The following is a 24,066-nucleotide window of genomic DNA, read 5'->3' on the forward strand; positions in this document are numbered from 1 at the left end:
CACCCCCTTACACCACCCCCTCACCCCACCCCCTTACACTACCCACTTACACCACCCCCTTACACCACCCCTTCACACCATCCCCTCACACCACCCTCTCTCCCCACCCCCTCACATGCCTCCCCTCAGCCCACCCCCTCACAGCACCCCCTTACACCACCCCCTCAGCACACCCCTTACACAACCCCCTTACCCCACCCCCTCACCTCACCCCCTCACCCCACCCCCTCACACCACCCCCTTACCCCACACTCTCACCCCACCCCTCACACCACCCTCTCACCCCACCCCCTCACATGCCTCCCCTCAGCCCACTCCCTCACAGCACCCCCTTACACCACCCCCTCAGCACACACCTGACACAACCCCCTTACACTACCCCCTCACCCTACCCTCTCACCCCACCCCTCACACCATCCCCTCACCCTACCCCCTCACACCACCCTCTCACACCACCTGCTCACACCACCCTCTCACCCCACCCCCTCACAACACCCACTCACCCCACCCTCTCACACCACCCGCTCACACCACCCTCTCACCCCACCCCCTCACACCACTCCTTCACCCCACCCCTCACACCACCCCCTCACACCATGCGTTCACACCACCCACTCACACCACCCCCTCACCCCACCCCTCACACCACCCCCTCACCCCACCTCCTTATGCCACCTCTCACCCCATCACCTCACATCACCCTCTCACCCCACCCCCTCACACCACCCCCTCACCCCACCCTCTCATCCCACCCCCTCACCCCACCCTCTCACCCCATTCCTTCACAACACCCCCTCACACCACCCCCTCACCCCACCCTCTCACCCAACCCCCTCACACCACCCCCTCACCCCAACTCCTTACGCCATCCTCTCACCCCAACCCCACACCCCACCCCTCACCCTACCCCCTCACCCCACCCTCTCACCCCATCTCCTCACAACACCCCCTCACACCACCCCCTCACCCCACCTCTTACGCCACCCTCTCACCCCATCCCCTCACATCACCCTCTCACCCCACCCCCTCACACCACCCCCACACCCCACACCCTCACCCCACACTCTCACCCCACCCCCTCACACCACTCACAACACCCCCTCACAACAACCTCTCACACCACCCCCTCACACCACCCTCTCTTCCCACCCCTTAACTCCACCCCCATACATCTCCCCCTCACACCACCCCCTCACACCACCCTCTCACCCCACCCCTCATACTACCCTCTCACCCCACCCTTTCATCCCACAACCTCTACCTTCCCCTCACGCCACCCTCTCACCCCACCCCTTCATCCCACCCCCTCACACTAACCCCTCACACTACCTCCTCACACCATATACTCACACCATCCCCTCACACCACCCCCACATTGAACCCCCTCACCCTCCCCCTCACACCACCCCCTCACACCACCCTCTCACCCCACCCCCTCACTCAAGCCCCTTACGCCACCCCTCACACCACCCCCTCATCTCACTCCCACCCCCCCGTCCGCCTGTCTAACCATACATGCTGTTTTGTGTCTTCCAGGACCAGCCAGCGGTGGTCCCGGCCCATCCGGCACCCCCTGCCCCCAGCCAGTGCCAGGGCCGGTGGCCCCCAGGGACTCAAACACCGTCACAGCAGCCCTGCGCCCGACACGGAAACCCAGGACACAGAGACGCAGGGAACGGACACACAGGGGATGGACACACAGGGGATGGACACACAGGGGATGGACACACAGAGGGCAGACACACAGAGGATGGACACACAGAGGATGGACACACAGGGGATGGACACACAGAGGACGGACACACAGGGGATGGACACACAGAGGGCAGACACACAGAGGATGGACACACAGAGGATGGACACACAGGGGATGGACACACAGAGGACGGACACACAGTGGATGGACACACACGGGATGGACACACAGAGGACGGACACACAGAGGATGGACACACAGAGGATGGACACACAGGGGATGGACACACAGAGGACGGACACACAGGGGATGGAAACACAGAGGATGGACACACAGGGGATGGACACACAGAGGATGGACACACAGGGGATGGACACACAGATGATGGACACACAGAGGGCAGACACTCAGGGGATGGACACACAGGGGATGGACACACAGGGGATGGACACACAGAGGATGGACACACAGGGGATGGACACACAGGGGATGGACACACAGAGGATGGACACACAATCTATGGACACACAGAGGATGGACACACAGGGGATGGACACACAGGGGATGAACACACAGAGGACGGACATACAGAGGACGGAGACACTGGGGATGGACACACAGAGGATGGACACACAGGGGATGGACACACAGAGGATGGACACACAGAGGATGGACACACAGGGGATGGACACACAGAGGATGGACACACAGGGGATGGACACACAGAGGGCAGACACACAGAGGATGGACACACAGAGGATGGACACACACGGGATGGACACACAGAGGACGGACACACAGGGGATGGACACACAGAGGATGGACACACAGGGGATGGACACACAGAGGACGGACACACAGGGGATGGACAAACAGAGGATGGACACACAGAGGGCAGACACACAGGGGATGGACAGACAGGGGATGGACACACAGGGGATGGACACACAGAGGATGGACACACAATCGATGGACACACAGAGGATGGACACACAGGGGATGGACACACAGGGGATGAACACACAGAGGACGGACACACAGAGGACGGACACACTGGGGATGGACACACAGAGGATGGACACACAGGGGATGGACACACAGGGGATGGACACACAGAGGACGGACACACAGGGGATGGACACACAGAGGATGGACACAAAGGGGATGGACACACAGAGGACAGACACACAGAGGACGGACAAACTGGGGATGGACACACAGAGGATGGACACACAGGGGATGGACACACAGGGGATGGACACACAGAGGACGGACACACAGGGGATGGACACACAGGGGATGAACAGACAGAGGATGGACACACATAGGATGGACACACAGAGGATGGACACACAGGGGATGGACACACAGAGGACGGACACACAGGGTATGGACACACAGAGAATGGACACACAGAGGACGGACAAACAGGGGATGGACACACAGGGGATGGACACACAGAGGGAAGACACACAGAGGATGGACACACAGAGGACGGACACACAGGGGATGGACGCACAGAGGATGGACATACAGGGGATGGACACACAGAGGATGGACACACAGGGGATGGACACACAGGGGATGGACACACAGGGGATGGACATACAGGGGATGAACACACAGAGGATGGACACACATAGGATGGACACACAGGGGATGGACACACTGGGGATGGACACACAGTGGATGGACACACAGGGGATGGACACACAGAGGACGGACACACCGGGGATGGACACGCAGAGGATGGACACACAGGGGATGGACACACAGAGGACGGACACACAGGGCATGGACACACAGAGGATGGACACACAGGGGATGGACACACAGAGGACGGACACACAGGGGATGGACACACAGAGGATGGACACACAGAGGGCAGACACACAGGGGATGGACACACAGGGGATGGACACACAGGGGATGGACACACAGAGGATGGGCACACAGGGGATGGACACACAGGGGATGGACACACAGAGGATGGACACACAATCGATGGACACACAGAGGATGGACACACAGGGGATGGACACACAGGGGATGAACACACAGAGGACGGACACACAGAGGACGGACACACTGGGGATGGACACACAGAGGATGGACACACAGGGGATGGACACACAGGGGATGGACACACAGAGGACGGACACACAGGGGATGGACACATAGAGGATGGACACACAGGGGATGGACACACAGAGGACAGACACACAGAGGACGGACACACTGGGGATGGACACACAGAGGACGGACACACAGGGGATGGACACACAGGGGATGAACACACAGAGGATGGACACACATAGGATGGACACACAGAGGATGGACACACAGGGGATGGACTCACAGAGGACGGACACACAGGGGATGGACACACAGAGGATGGACACACAGAGGACGGACGCACAGGGGATAGACACACAGCGGATGGACACACAGAGGGCAGACACACAGAGGATGGACACACAGAGGACGGACACACAGGGGATGGACACACAGAGGACGGACACACAGGGGATGGACACACAGAGGGCAGACACACAGAGGATGGACACACAGAGGACGGACACACAGGGGATGGACGCACAGAGGATGGTCATACAGGGGATGGACACACAGAGGATGGACACACAGGGGATGGACACACAGGGGATGGACATACAGGGGATGGACATACAGGGGATGAACACACAGAGGATGGACACACATAGGATGGACACACAGGGGATGGACACACTGGGGATGGACACACAGGGGATGGACACACAGGGGATGGACACACAGGGGATGGACATACAGAGGATGGACACACAGGGGATGGACACACAGAGGACGGACACACTGGGGATGGACACACAGAGGATGGACACACAGGGGATGGACACACAGGGGATGGACACACAGGGGATGGACACACTGGGGATGGACACACAGAGGATGGACACACAGGGGATGGACACACAGGGGATGGACACACAGGGGATGGACACACAGAAGATGGACACACAGAGGATGGACACACAGTGGATGGACACACAGAGGATGGACACACAGAGGACGGACACACAGAGGATGGACACACAGGGGATGGACATACAGAGGATGGACACACAGGGGATGGACACACAGAGGACGGACACACTGGGGATGGACACACAGAGGATGGACACACAGGGGATGGACACACAGAGGACGGACACACAGGGGATGGACACACAGAGGATGGACACACAGGGGATGGACACACAGAGGCCGGACACACAGGGGATGGACACACAGAGGATGGACACACAGAGGGCAGACACACAGGGGATGGACACACAGGGGATGGACACACAGGGGATGGACACACAGAGGATGGACACACAGGGGATGGACACACAGGGGATGGACACACAGAGGATGGACACACAATCAATGGACACACAGAGGATGGACACACAGGGGATGGACACACAGGGGATGAACACACAGAGGACGGACACACAGAGGACGGACACACTGGGGATGGACACACTGGGGATGGACACACAGGGGATGGACACACAGGGGATGGACACACAGAGGACGGACACACAGGGGATGGACACACAGAGGATGGACACACAGGGGATGGACACACAGAGGACGGACACACAGGGGATGGACACACAGAGGATGGACACACAGGGGATGGACACACAGAGGCCGGACACACAGGGGATGGACACACAGAGGATGGACACACAGAGGGCAGACACACAGGGGATGGACACACAGGGGATGGACACACAGGGGATGGACACACAGAGGATGGACACACAGGGGATGGACACACAGGGGATGGACACACAGAGGATGGACACACAATCAATGGACACACAGAGGATGGACACACAGGGGATGGACACACAGGGGATGAACACACAGAGGACGGACACACAGAGGACGGACACACTGGGGATGGACACACAGAGGATGGACACACAGGGGATGGACACACAGGGGATGGACACACAGAGGACAGAAACACAGGGGATGGACACACAGAGGATGGACACACAGGGGATGGACACACAGAGGACGGACACACAGAGGACGGACACACTGGGGATGGACACACAGAAGATGGACACACAGGGGATGGACACACAGAGGACGGACACACAGGGGATGGACACACAGGGGATGAACACACAGAGGATGGACACACATAGGATGGACACACAGAGGATGGACACACAGGGGATGGACACACAGAGGACGGACACACAGGGGATGGACACACAGAGGATGGACACACAGAGGACGGACGCACAGGGGATGGACACACAGAGGACGGACACACAGGGCATGGACACACAGAGGATGGACACACAGGGGATGGACACACAGAGGACGGACACACAGGGGATGGACACACAGAGGATGGACACACAGAGGGCAGACACACAGGGGATGGACACACAGGGGATGGACACACAGGGGATGGACACACAGAGGATGGGCACACAGGGGATGGACACACAGGGGATGGACACACAGAGGATGGACACACAATCGATGGACACACAGAGGATGGACACACAGGGGATGGACACACAGGGGATGAACACACAGAGGACGGACACACAGAGGACGGACACACTGGGGATGGACACACAGAGGATGGACACACAGGGGATGGACACACAGGGGATGGACACACAGAGGACGGACACACAGGGGATGGACACATAGAGGATGGACACACAGGGGATGGACACACAGAGGACAGACACACAGAGGACGGACACACTGGGGATGGACACACAGAGGACGGACACACAGGGGATGGACACACAGGGGATGAACACACAGAGGATGGACACACATAGGATGGACACACAGAGGATGGACACACAGGGGATGGACTCACAGAGGACGGACACACAGGGGATGGACACACAGAGGATGGACACACAGAGGACGGACGCACAGGGGATAGACACACAGCGGATGGACACACAGAGGGCAGACACACAGAGGATGGACACACAGAGGACGGACACACAGGGGATGGACACACAGAGGACGGACACACAGGGGATGGACACACAGAGGGCAGACACACAGAGGATGGACACACAGAGGACGGACACACAGGGGATGGACGCACAGAGGATGGACATACAGGGGATGGACACACAGAGGATGGACACACAGGGGATGGACACACAGGGGATGGACATACAGGGGATGGACATACAGGGGATGAACACACAGAGGATGGACACACATAGGATGGACACACAGGGGATGGACACACTGGGGATGGACACACAGGGGATGGACACACAGGGGATGGACACACAGGGGATGGACATACAGAGGATGGACACACAGGGGATGGACACACAGAGGACGGACACACTGGGGATGGACACACAGAGGATGGACACACAGGGGATGGACACACAGGGGATGGACACACAGGGGATGGACACACTGGGGATGGATACACAGAGGATGGACACACAGGGGATGGACACACAGGGGATGGACACACAGGGGATGGACACACAGAAGATGGACACACAGAGGATGGACACACAGTGGATGGACACACAGAGGATGGACACACAGAGGGCGGACACACAGAGAATGGACACACAGGGGATGGACATACAGAGGATGGACACACAGGGGATGGACACACAGAGGACGGACACACTGGGGATGGACACACAGAGGATGGACACACAGGGGATGGACACACAGAGGACGGACACACAGGGGATGGACACACAGAGGATGGACACACAGGGGATGGACACACAGAGGCCAGACACACAGGGGATGGACACACAGAGGATGGACACACAGAGGGCAGACACACAGGGGATGGACACACAGGGGATGGACACACAGGGGATGGACACACAGAGGATGGACACACAGGGGATGGACACACAGGGGATGGACACACAGAGGATGGACACACAATCAATGGACACACAGAGGATGGACACACAGGGGATGGACACACAGGGGATGAACACACAGAGGACGGACACACAGAGGACGGACACACTGGGGATGGACACACTGGGGATGGACACACAGGGGATGGACACACAGGGGATGGACACACAGAGGACGGACACACAGGGGATGGACACACAGAGGATGGACACACAGGGGATGGACACACTGAGGACGGACACACAGGGGATGGACACACAGAGGATGGACACACAGGGGATGGACACACAGAGGCCGGACACACAGGGGATGGACACACAGAGGATGGACACACAGAGGGCAGACACACAGGGGATGGACACACAGGGGATGGACACACAGGGGATGGACACACAGAGGATGGACACACAGGGGATGGACACACAGGGGATGGACACACAGAGGATGGACACACAATCAATGGACACACAGAGGATGGACACACAGGGGATGGACACACAGGGGATGAACACACAGAGGACGGACACACAGAGGACGGACACACTGGGGATGGACACACAGAGGATGGACACACAGGGGATGGACACACAGGGGATGGACACACAGAGGACAGACACACAGGGGATGGACACACAGAGGATGGACACACAGGGGATGGACACACAGAATACGGACACACAGAGGACGGACACACTGGGGATGGACACACAGAGGATGGACACACAGGGGATGGACACACAGAGGACGGACACACAGGGGATGGACACACAGGGGATGAACACACAGAGGATGGACACACATAGGATGGACACACAGAGGATGGACACACAGGGGATGGACACACAGAGGACGGACACACAGGGGATGGACACACAGAGGATGGACACACAGAGGACGGACGCACAGGGGATGGACACACATAGGATGGACACACAGAGGATGGACACACAGGGGAAGGACACACAGGGGATGGACACACAGAGGATGGACACACAATCGATGGACACACAGAGGATGGACACACAGGGGATGGACACACAGGGGATGAACACACAGAGGACGGACACACAGAGGACGGACACACTGGGGATGGACAAACAGAGGATGGACACACAGGGGATGGACACACAGGGGATGGACACACAGAGGACGGACACACAGGGGATGGACACACAGAGGATGGACACACAGGGGATGGACACACAGAGGGCAGACACACAGAGGATGGACACACAGAGGATGGACACACACGGGATGCACACACAGAGGATGGACACACAGAGGACGGACACACAGGGGATGGACACACAGGGGATGGACACACAGAGGGCAGACACACAGAGGATGGACACACAGAGGACGGACACACAGGGGATGGACACACAGGGGATGGACACACAGGGGATGGACATACAGGGGATGAACACACATAGGATGGACACACATAGGAGGAAAAAAAAGGGGATGGACACACTGGGGATGGACACACAGGGGATGGACACACAGGGGATGGACACACAGGGGACAGAAACACAGGGGATGGACACACAGAGGATGGACACACAGGGGATGGACACACAGAGGACGGACACACAGAGGACGGACACACTGGGGATGGACACACAGAGGATGGACACACAGGGGATGGACACACAGAGGACGGACACACAGGGCATGGACACACAGGGGATGAACACACAGAGGATGGACACACATAGGATGGACACACAGAGGATGGACACACAGGGGATGGACACACAGAGGACGGACACACAGGGGATGGACACACAGAGGATGGACACACAGAGGACGGACGCACAGGGGATGGACACACAGAGGACGGACACACAGGGCATGGACACACAGAGGATGGACACACAGGGGATGGACACACAGAGGACGGACACACAGGGGATGGACACACAGAGGATGGACACACAGAGGGCAGACACACAGGGGATGGACACACAGGGGATGGACATACAGGGGATGGACACACAGAGGATGGGCACACAGGGGATGGACACACAGGGGATGGACACACATAGGATGGACACACAGAGGATGGACACACAGGGGATGGACTCACAGAGGACGGACACACAGGGGATGGACACACAGAGGATGGACACACAGAGGACGGACGCACAGGGGATAGACACACAGCGGATGGACACACAGAGGGCAGACACACAGAGGATGGACACACAGAGGACGGACACACAGGGGATGGACACACAGAGGACGGACACACAGGGGATGGACACACAGAGGGCAGACACACAGAGGATGGACACACAGAGGACGGACACACAGGGGATGGACGCACAGAGGATGGACATACAGGGGATGGACACACAGAGGATGGACACACAGGGGATGGACACACAGGGGATGGACATACAGGGATGGACATACAGGGGATGAACACACAGAGGATGGACACACATAGGATGGACACACAGGGGATGGACACACTGGGGATGGACACACAGGGGATGGACACACAGGGGATGGACACACAGGGGATGGACATACAGAGGATGGACACACAGGGGATGGACACACAGAGGACGGACACACTGGGGATGGACACACAGAGGATGGACACACAGGGGATGGACACACAGGGGATGGACACACAGGGGATGGACACACTGGGGATGGATACACAGAGGATGGACACACAGGGGATGGACACACAGGGGATGGACACACAGGGGATGGACACACAGAAGATGGACACACAGAGGATGGACACACAGTGGATGGACACACAGAGGATGGACACACAGAGGACGGACACACAGAGGATGGACACACAGGGGATGGACATACAGAGGATGGACACACAGGGGATGGACACACAGAGGACGGACACACTGGGGATGGACACACAGAGGATGGACACACAGGGGATGGACACACAGAGGACGGACACACAGGGGATGGACACACAGAGGATGGACACACAGGGGATGGACACACAGAGGCCGGACACACAGGGGATGGACACACAGAGGATGGACACACAGAGGGCAGACACACAGGGGATGGACACACAGGGGATGGACACACAGGGGATGGACACACAGAGGATGGACACACAGGGGATGGACACACAGGGGATGGACACACAGAGGATGGACACACAATCAATGGACACACAGAGGATGGACACACAGGGGATGGACACACAGGGGATGAACACACAGAGGACGGACACACAGAGGACGGACACACTGGGGATGGACACACTGGGGATGGACACACAGGGGATGGACACACAGGGGATGGACACACAGAGGACGGACACACAGGGGATGGACACACAGAGGATGGACACACAGGGGATGGACACACAGAGGACGGACACACAGGGGATGGACACACAGAGGATGGACACACAGGGGATGGACACACAGAGGCCGGACACACAGGGGATGGACACACAGAGGATGGACACACAGAGGGCAGACACACAGGGGATGGACACACAGGGGATGGACACACAGGGGATGGACACACAGAGGATGGACACACAGGGGATGGACACACAGGGGATGGACACACAGAGGATGGACACACAATCAATGGACACACAGAGGATGGACACACAGGGGATGGACACACAGGGGATGAACACACAGAGGACGGACACACAGAGGACGGACACACTGGGGATGGACACACAGAGGATGGACACACAGGGGATGGACACACAGGGGATGGACACACAGAGGACAGACACACAGGGGATGGACACACAGAGGATGGACACACAGGGGATGGACACACAGAGGACGGACACACAGAGGACGGACACACTGGGGATGGACACACAGAGGATGGACACACAGGGGATGGACACACAGAGGACGGACACACAGGGGATGGACACACAGGGGATGAACACACAGAGGATGGACACACATAGGATGGACACACAGAGGATGGACACACAGGGGATGGACACACAGAGGACGGACACACAGGGGATGGACACACAGAGGATGGACACACAGAGGACGGACGCACAGGGGATGGACACACATAGGATGGACACACAGAGGATGGACACACAGGGGAAGGACACACAGGGGATGGACACACAGAGGATGGACACACAATCGATGGACACACAGAGGATGGACACACAGGGGATGGACACACAGGGGATGAACACACAGAGGACGGACACACAGAGGACGGACACACTGGGGATGGACAAACAGAGGATGGACACACAGGGGATGGACACACAGGGGATGGACACACAGAGGACGGATACACAGGGGATGGACACACAGAGGATGGACACACAGGGGATGGACACACAGAGGGCAGACACACAGAGGATGGACACACAGAGGATGGACACACACGGGATGCACACACAGAGGATGGACACACAGAGGACGGACACACAGGGGATGGACACACAGGGGATGGACACACAGAGGGCAGACACACAGAGGATGGACACACAGAGGACGGACACACAGGGGATGGACACACAGGGGATGGACACACAGGGGATGGACATACAGGGGATGAACACACATAGGATGGACACACATAGGAGGAAAAAAAAGGGGATGGACACACTGGGGATGGACACACAGGGGATGGACACACAGGGGATGGACACACAGGGGATGGACACACAGGGAATGGACATACAGAGGATGGACACACAGGGGATGGACACACAGAGGACGGACACACTGGGGATGGACACACAGAGGATGGACACACAGAGGATGGACACACAGAGGATGGACATACAGAGGATGGACACACAGGGGATGGACACACAGAGGACGGACACACTGGGGATGGACATACAGAGGATGGACACACAGAGGATGGACATACAGGGGATGGACACACAGAGGATGGACACACAGGGGATGGACACACAGGGGAAGGACACACAGGGAATGGACATACAGGGGATGAACACACATAGGATGGACACACATAGGATGGACACACAGGGGATGGACACACTGGGGATGGACACACAGGGGATGGACACACAGGGGATGGACACACAGGGGATGGACATACAGAGGATGGACACACAGGGGATGGACACACAGAGGACGGACACACTGGGGATGGACACACAGAGGATGGACACACAGGGGATGGACACACAGGGGATGGACACACAGGGGATGGACACACTGGGGATGGACACACAGAGGATGGACACACAGGGGATGGACACACAGGGGATGGACACACAGGGGATGGACACACAGAAGATGGACACACAGAGGACGGACACACAGGGGATGGACACACAGGGGATGAACACACAGAGGATGGACACACATAGGATGGACACACAGAGGACGGACACACAGGGCATGGACACACAGAGGATGGACACACAGGGGATGGACACACAGAGGACGGACACACAGGGGATGGACACACAGAGGATGGACACACAGAGGGCAGACACACAGGGGATGGACACACAGGGGATGGACACACAGGGGATGGACACACAGAGGATGGGCACACAGGGGATGGACACACAGGGGATGGACACACAGAGGATGGACACACAGAGGATGGACACACAGGGGATGGACACACAGAGGATGGACACACAGGGGATGGACACACAGAGGGCAGACACACAGAGGATGGACACACAGAGGATGGACACACACGGGATGGACACACAGAGGATGGACACACAGGGGATGGACACACAGGGGATGGACACACAGAGGATGGACACACAATCGATGGACACACAGAGGATGGACACACAGGGGATGGACACACAGGGGATGAACACACAGGGGACGGACACACAGAGGACGGACACACTGGGGATGGACACACAGAGGATGGACACACAGGGGATGGACACACAGGGGATGGACACACAGAGGACGGACACACAGGGGTTGGACACACAGAGGATGGACACACAGGGGATGGACACACAGAGGACGGACACACAGAGGACGGACAAACTGGGGATGGACACACAGAGGATGGACACACAGGGGATGGACACACAGGGGATGGACACACAGAGGACGGACACACAGGGGATGGACACACAGGGGATGAACAGACAGAGGATGGACACACATAGGATGGACACACAGAGGATGGACACACAGGGGATGGACACACAGAGGACGGACACACAGGGTATGGACACACAGAGGATGGACACACAGAGGACGGACACACAGGGGATGGACACACAGGGGATGGACACACAGAGGGAAGACACACAGAGGATGGACACACAGAGGACGGACACACAGGGGATGGACACACAGAGGACGGACACACAGGGGATGGACACACAGAGGATGGACACACAGAGGGCAGACACACAGGGGATGGACACACAGGGGATGGACACACAGGGGATGGACACACAGAGGATGGGCACACAGGGGATGGACACACAGGGGATGGACACACAGAGGATGGACACACAATCGATGGACACACAGAGGATGGACACACAGGGGATGGACACACAGGGGATGAACACACAGAGGACGGACACACAGAGGACGGACACACTGGGGATGGACACACAGAGGATGGACACACAGGGGATGGACACACAGGGGATGGACACACAGAGGACGGACACACAGGGGATGGACACATAGAGGATGGACACACAGGGGATGGACACACAGAGGACAGACACACAGAGGACGGACACACTGGGGATGGACATACAGAGGACGGACACACAGGGGATGGACACACAGGGGATGAACACACAGAGGATGGACACACATAGGATGGACACACAGAGGATGGACACACAGGGGATGGACTCACAGAGGACGGACACACAGGGGATGGACACACAGAGGATGGACACACAGAGGACGGACGCACAGGGGATAGACACACAGCGGATGGACACACAGAGGGCAGACACACAGAGGATGGACACACAGAGGACGGACACACAGGGGATGGACACACAGAGGACGGACACACAGGGGATGGACACACAGAGGGCAGACACACAGAGGATGGACACACAGAGGACGGACACACAGGGGATGGACGCACAGAGGATGGACATACAGGGGATGGACACACAGAGGATGGACACACAGGGGATGGACACACAGGGGATGGACATACAGGGGATGGACATACAGGGGATGAACACACAGAGGATGGACACACATAGGATGGACACACAGGGGATGGACACACTGGGGATGGACACACAGGGGATGGACACACAGGGGATGGACACACAGGGGATGGACATACAGAGGATGGACACACAGGGGATGGACACACAGAGGACGGACACACAGGGGATGGACACACAGAGGATGGACACACAGGGGATGGACACACAGAGGCCGGACACACAGGGGATGGACACACAGAGGATGGACACACAGAGGGCAGACACACAGGGGATGGACACACAGGGGATGGACACACAGGGGATGGACACACAGAGGATGGACACACAGGGGATGGACACACAGGGGATGGACACACAGAGGATGGACACACAATCAATGGACACACAGAGGATGGACACACAGGGGATGGACACACAGGGGATGAACACACAGAGGACGGACACACAGAGGACGGACACACTGGGGATGGACACACAGAGGATGGACACACAGGGGATGGACACACAGGGGATGGACACACAGAGGACAGACACACAGGGGATGGACACACAGAGGATGGACACACAGGGGATGGACACACAGAGGACGGACACACAGAGGACTGACACACTGGGGATGGACACACAGAGGATGGACACACAGGGGATGGACACACAGAGGACGGACACACAGGGGATGGACACACAGGGGATGAACACACAGAGGATGGACACACATAGGATGGACACACAGAGGATGGACACACAGGGGATGGACACACAGAGGACGGACACACAGGGGATGGACACACAGAGGATGGACACACAGAGGACGGACGCACAGGGGATGGACACACATAGGATGGACACACAGAGGATGGACACACAGGGGAAGGACACACAGGGGATGGACACACAGAGGATAGACACACAATCGATGGACACACAGAGGATGGACACACAGGGGATGGACACACAGGGGATGAACACACAGAGGACGGACACACAGAGGACGGACACACTGGGGATGGACAAACAGAGGATGGACACACAGGGGATGGACACACAGGGGATGGACACACAGAGGACGGACACACAGGGGATGGACACACAGAGGATGGACACACAGGGGATGGACACACAGAGGGCAGACACACAGAGGATGGACACACAGAGGATGGACACACACGGGATGCACACACAGAGGATGGACACACAGAGGACGGACACACAGGGGATGGACACACAGGGGATGGACACACAGAGGGCAGACACACAGAGGATGGACACACAGAGGACGGACACACAGGGGATGGACACACAGGGGATGGACACACAGGGGATGGACATACAGGGGATGAACACACATAGGATGGACACACATAGGATGGACACACAGGGGATGGACACACTGGGGATGGACACACAGGGGATGGACACACAGGGGATGGACACACAGGGGATGGACACACAGGGGATGGACATACAGAGGATGGACACACAGGGGATGGACACACAGAGGACGGACACACTGGGGATGGACACACAGAGGATGGACACACAGAGGATGGACACACAGAGGATGGACATACAGAGGATGGACACACAGGGGATGGACACACAGAGGACGGACACACTGGGGATGGACATACAGAGGATGGACACACAGAGGATGGACATACAGGGGATGGACACACAGAGGATGGACACACAGGGGATGGACACACAGGGGATGGACACACAGGGGATGGACATACAGGGGATGAACACACATAGGATGGACACACATAGGATGGACACACAGGGGATGGACACACTGGGGATGGACACACAGGGGATGGACACACAGGGGATGGACACACAGGAGATGGACACACAGGGGATGGACATACAGAGGATGGACACACAGGGGATGGACACACAGAGGACGGACACACTGGGGATGGACACACAGAGGATGGACACACAGGGGATGGACACACAGGGGATGGACACACAGGGGATGGACACACAGAGGATGGACACACAGGGGATGGACTCACAGAGGACGGACACACAGGGGATGGACACACAGAGGATGGACACACAGAGGACGGACGCACAGGGGATAGACACACAGCGGATGGACACACAGAGGGCAGACACACAGAGGATGGACACACAGAGGACGGACACACAGGGGATGGACACACAGAGGACGGACACACAGGGGATGGACACACAGAGGGCAGACACACAGAGGATGGACACACAGAGGACGGACACACAGGGGATGGACGCACAGAGGATGGACATACAGGGGATGGACACACAGAGGATGGACACACAGGGGATGGACACACAGGGGATGGACATACAGGGGATGGACATACAGGGGATGAACACACAGAGGATGGACACACATAGGATGGACACACAGGGGATGGACACACTGGGGATGGACACACAGGGGATGGACACACAGGGGATGGACACACAGGGGATGGACATACAGAGGATGGACACACAGGGGATGGACACACAGAGGACGGACACACAGGGGATGGACACACAGAGGATGGACACACAGGGGATGGACACACAGAGGCCGGACACACAGGGGATGGACACACAGAGGATGGACACACAGAGGGCAGACACACAGGGGATGGACACACAGGGGATGGACACACAGGGGATGGACACACAGAGGATGGACACACAGGGGATGGACACACAGGGGATGGACACACAGAGGATGGACACACAATCAATGGACACACAGAGGATGGACACACAGGGGATGGACACACAGGGGATGAACACACAGAGGACGGACACACAGAGGACGGACACACTGGGGATGGACACACAGAGGATGGACACACAGGGGATGGACACACAGGGGATGGACACACAGAGGACAGACACACAGGGGATGGACACACAGAGGATGGACACACAGGGGATGGACACACAGAGGACGGACACACAGAGGACTGACACACTGGGGATGGACACACAGAGGATGGACACACAGGGGATGGACACACAGAGGACGGACACACAGGGGATGGACACACAGGGGATGAACACACAGAGGATGGACACACATAGGATGGACACACAGAGGATGGACACACAGGGGATGGACACACAGAGGACGGACACACAGGGGATGGACACACAGAGGATGGACACACAGAGGACGGACGCACAGGGGATGGACACACATAGGATGGACACACAGAGGATGGACACACAGGGGAAGGACACACAGGGGATGGACACACAGAGGATAGACACACAATCGATGGACACACAGAGGATGGACACACAGGGGATGGACACACAGGGGATGAACACACAGAGGACGGACACACAGAGGACGGACACACTGGGGATGGACAAACAGAGGATGGACACACAGGGGATGGACACACAGGGGATGGACACACAGAGGACGGACACACAGGGGATGGACACACAGAGGATGGACACACAGGGGATGGACACACAGAGGGCAGACACACAGAGGATGGACACACAGAGGATGGACACACACGGGATGCACACACAGAGGATGGACACACAGAGGACGGACACACAGGGGATGGACACACAGGGGATGGACACACAGAGGGCAGACACACAGAGGATGGACACACAGAGGACGGACACACAGGGGATGGACACACAGGGGATGGACACACAGGGGATGGACATACAGGGGATGAACACACATAGGATGGACACACATAGGATGGACACACAGGGGATGGACACACTGGGGATGGACACACAGGGGATGGACACACAGGGGATGGACACACAGGGGATGGACACACAGGGGATGGACATACAGAGGATGGACACACAGGGGATGGACACACAGAGGACGGACACACTGGGGATGGACACACAGAGGATGGACACACAGAGGATGGACACACAGAGGATGGACATACAGAGGATGGACACACAGGGGATGGACACACAGAGGACGGACACACTGGGGATGGACATACAGAGGATGGACACACAGAGGATGGACATACAGGGGATGGACACACAGAGGATGGACACACAGGGGATGGACACACAGGGGATGGACACACAGGGGATGGACATACAGGGGATGAACACACATAGGATGGACACACATAGGATGGACACACAGGGGATGGACACACTGGGGATGGACACACAGGGGATGGACACACAGGGGATGGACACACAGGAGATGGACACACAGGGGATGGACATACAGAGGATGGACACACAGGGGATGGACACACAGAGGACGGACACACTGGGGATGGACACACAGAGGATGGACACACAGGGGATGGACACACAGGGGATGGACACACAGGGGATGGACACACAGGGGATGGACACACTGGGGATGGACACACAGAGGATGGACACACAGGGGATGGACACACAGGGGATGGACACACAGGGGATGGACACACAGAAGATGGACACACAGAGGACGGACACACAGGGGATGGACACACAGGGGATGAACACACAGAGGATGGACACACATAGGATGGACACACAGAGGACGGACACACAGGGCATGGACACACAGAGGATGGACACACAGGGGATGGACACACAGAGGACGGACACACAGGGGATGGACACACAGAGGATGGACACACAGAGGGCAGACACACAGGGGATGGACACACAGGGGATGGACTCACAGGGGATGGACACACAGAGGATGGGCACACAGGGGATGGACACACAGGGGATGGACACACAGAGGATGGACACACAGAGGATGGACACACAGGGGATGGACACACAGAGGATGGACACACAGGGGATGGACACACAGAGGGCAGACACACAGAGGATGGACACACAGAGGATGGACACACACGGGATGGACACACAGAGGATGGACACACAGGGGATGGACACACAGGGGATGGACACACAGAGGATGGACACACAATCGATGGACACACAGAGGATGGACACACAGGGGATGGACACACAGGGGATGAACACACAGAGGACGGACACACAGAGGACGGACACACTGGGGATGGACACACAGAGGATGGACACACAGGGGATGGACACACAGGGGATGGACACACAGAGGACGGACACACAGGGGATGGACACACAGAGGATGGACACACAGGGGATGGACACACAGAGGACGGACACACAGAGGACGGACAAACTGGGGATGGACACACAGAGGATGGACACACAGGGGATGGACACACAGGGGATGGACACACAGAGGACGGACACACAGGGGATGGACACACAGGGGATGAACAGACAGAGGATGGACACACATAGGATGGACACACAGAGGATGGACACACAGGGGATGGACACACAGAGGACGGACACACAGGGTATGGACACACAGAGGATGGACACACAGAGGACGGACACACAGGGGATGGACACACAGGGGATGGACACACAGAGGGAAGACACACAGAGGATGGACACACAGAGGACGGACACACAGGGGATGGACACACAGAGGACGGACACACAGGGGATGGACACACAGAGGATGGACACACAGGGGATGAACACACATAGGATGGACACACATAGGATGGACACACAGGGGATGGACACACTGGGGATGGACACACAGGGGATGGACACACAGGGGATGGACACACAGGGGATGGACACACAGGGGATGGACATACAGAGGATGGACACACAGGGGATGGACACACAGAGGACGGACACACTGGGGATGGACACACAGAGGATGGACACACAGAGGATGGACACACAGAGGATGGACATACAGAGGATGGACACACAGGGGATGGACACACAGAGGACGGACACACTGGGGATGGACATACAGAGGATGGACACACAGAGGATGGACATACAGGGGATGGACACACAGAGGATGGACACACAGGGGATGGACACACAGGGGATGGACACACAGGGGATGGACATACAGGGGATGAACACACATAGGATGGACACACATAGGATGGACACACAGGGGATGGACACACTGGGGATGGACACACAGGGGATGGACACACAGGGGATGGACACACAGGGGATGGACACACAGGGGATGGACATACAGAGGATGGACACACAGGGGATGGACACACAGAGGACGGACACACTGGGGATGGACACACAGAGGATGGACACACAGGGGATGGACACACAGGGGATGGACACACAGGGGATGGACACACAGGGGATGGACACACTGGGGATGGACACACAGAGGATGGACACACAGGGGATGGACACACAGGGGATGGACACACAGGGGATGGACACACAGAAGATGGACACACAGAGGACGGACACACAGGGGATGGACACACAGGGGATGAACACACAGAGGATGGACACACATAGGATGGACACACAGAGGACGGACACACAGGGCATGGACACACAGAGGATGGACACACAGGGGATGGACACACAGAGGACGGACACACAGGGGATGGACACACAGAGGATGGACACACAGAGGGCAGACACACAGGGGATGGACACACAGGGGATGGACTCACAGGGGATGGACACACAGAGGATGGGCACACAGGGGATGGACACACAGGGGATGGACACACAGAGGATGGACACACAGAGGATGGACACACAGGGGATGGACACACAGAGGATGGACACACAGGGGATGGACACACAGAGGGCAGACACACAGAGGATGGACACACAGAGGATGGACACACACGGGATGGACACACAGAGGATGGACACACAGGGGATGGACACACAGGGGATGGACACACAGAGGATGGACACACAATCGATGGACACACAGAGGATGGACACACAGGGGATGGACACACAGGGGATGAACACACAGAGGACGGACACACAGAGGACGGACACACTGGGGATGGACACACAGAGGATGGACACACAGGGGATGGACACACAGGGGATGGACACACAGAGGACGGACACACAGGGGATGGACACACAGAGGATGGACACACAGGGGATGGACACACAGAGGACGGACACACAGAGGACGGACAAACTGGGGATGGACACACAGAGGATGGACACACAGGGGATGGACACACAGGGGATGGACACACAGAGGACGGACACACAGGGGATGGACACACAGGGGATGAACAGACAGAGGATGGACACACATAGGATGGACACACAGAGGATGGACACACAGGGGATGGACACACAGAGGACGGACACACAGGGTATGGACACACAGAGGATGGACACACAGAGGACGGACACACAGGGGATGGACACACAGGGGATGGACACACAGAGGGAAGACACACAGAGGATGGACACACAGAGGACGGACACACAGGGGATGGACACACAGAGGACGGACACACAGGGGATGGACACACAGAGGATGGACACACAGAGGGCAGACACACAGGGGATGGACACACAGGGGATGGACACACAGGGGATGGACACACAGAGGATGGGCACACAGGGGATGGACACACAGGGGATGGACACACAGAGGATGGACACACAATCGATGGACACACAGAGGATGGACACACAGGGGATGGACACACAGGGGATGAACACACAGAGGACGGACACACAGAGGACGGACACACTGGGGATGGACACACAGAGGATGGACACACAGGGGATGGACACACAGGGGATGGACAAACAGAGGACGGACACACAGGGGATGGACACATAGAGGATGGACACACAGGGGATGGACACACAGAGGACAGACACACAGAGGACGGACACACTGGGGATGTACACACAGAGGACGGACACACAGGGGATGGACACACAGGGGATGAACACACAGAGGATGGACACACATAGGATGGACACACAGAGGATGGACACACAGGGGATGGACTCACAGAGGACGGACACACAGGGGATGGACACACAGAGGATGGACACACAGAGGACGGACGCACAGGGGATAGACACACAGCGGATGGACACACAGAGGGCAGACACACAGAGGATGGACACACAGAGGACGGACACACAGGGGATGGACACACAGAGGACGGACACACAGGGGATGGACACACAGAGGGCAGACACACAGAGGATGGACACACAGAGGACGGACACACAGGGGATGGACGCACAGAGGATGGACATACAGGGGATGGACACACAGAGGATGGACACACAGGGGATGGACACACAGGGGATGGACATACAGGGGATGGACATACAGGGGATGAACACACAGAGGATGGACACACATAGGATGGACACACAGGGGATGGACACACTGGGGATGGACACACAGGGGATGGACACACAGGGGATGGACACACAGGGGATGGACATACAGAGGATGGACACACAGGGGATGGACACACAGAGGACGGACACACTGGGGATGGACACACAGAGGATGGACACACAGGGGATGGACACACAGGGGATGGACACACAGGGGATGGACACACTGGGGATGGACACACAGAGGATGGACACACAGGGGATGGACACACAGGGGATGGACACACAGGGGATGGACACACAGAAGATGGACACACAGAGGATGGACACACAGAGGATGGACACACAGTGGATGGACACACAGAGGATGGACACACAGAGGACGGACACACAGAGGATGGACACACAGGGGATGGACATACACGGATGGACACACAGGGGATGGACACACAGAGGACGGACACACTGGGGATGGACACACAGAGGATGGACACACAGGGGATGGACACACAGAGGACGGACACACAGGGGATGGACACAGAGAGGATGGACACACAGGGGATGGACATACAGAGGCCGGACACACACGGGATGGACACACAGAGGATGGACACACAGAGGGCAGACACACAGGGGATGGACACACAGGGGATGGACACACAGGGGATGGACACACAGAGGATGGACACACAGGGGATGGACACACAGGGGATGGACACACAGAGGATGGACACACAATCAATGGACACACAGAGGATGGACACACAGGGGATGGACACACAGGGGATGAACACACAGAGGACGGACACACAGAGGACGGACACACTGGGGATGGACACACTGGGGATGGACACACAGGGGATGGACACACAGGGGATGGACACACAGAGGACGGACACACAGGGGATGGACACACAGAGGATGGACACACAGGGGATGGACACACAGAGGACGGACACACAGGGGATGGACACACAGAGGATGGACACACAGGGGATGGACACACAGAGGCCGGACACACAGGGGATGGACACACAGA

Source organism: Scyliorhinus torazame, chromosome 21, assembly GCF_047496885.1.
Source record: "Scyliorhinus torazame isolate Kashiwa2021f chromosome 21, sScyTor2.1, whole genome shotgun sequence".
NCBI classification, from domain to species: Eukaryota; Metazoa; Chordata; class Chondrichthyes; order Carcharhiniformes; family Scyliorhinidae; genus Scyliorhinus; species Scyliorhinus torazame.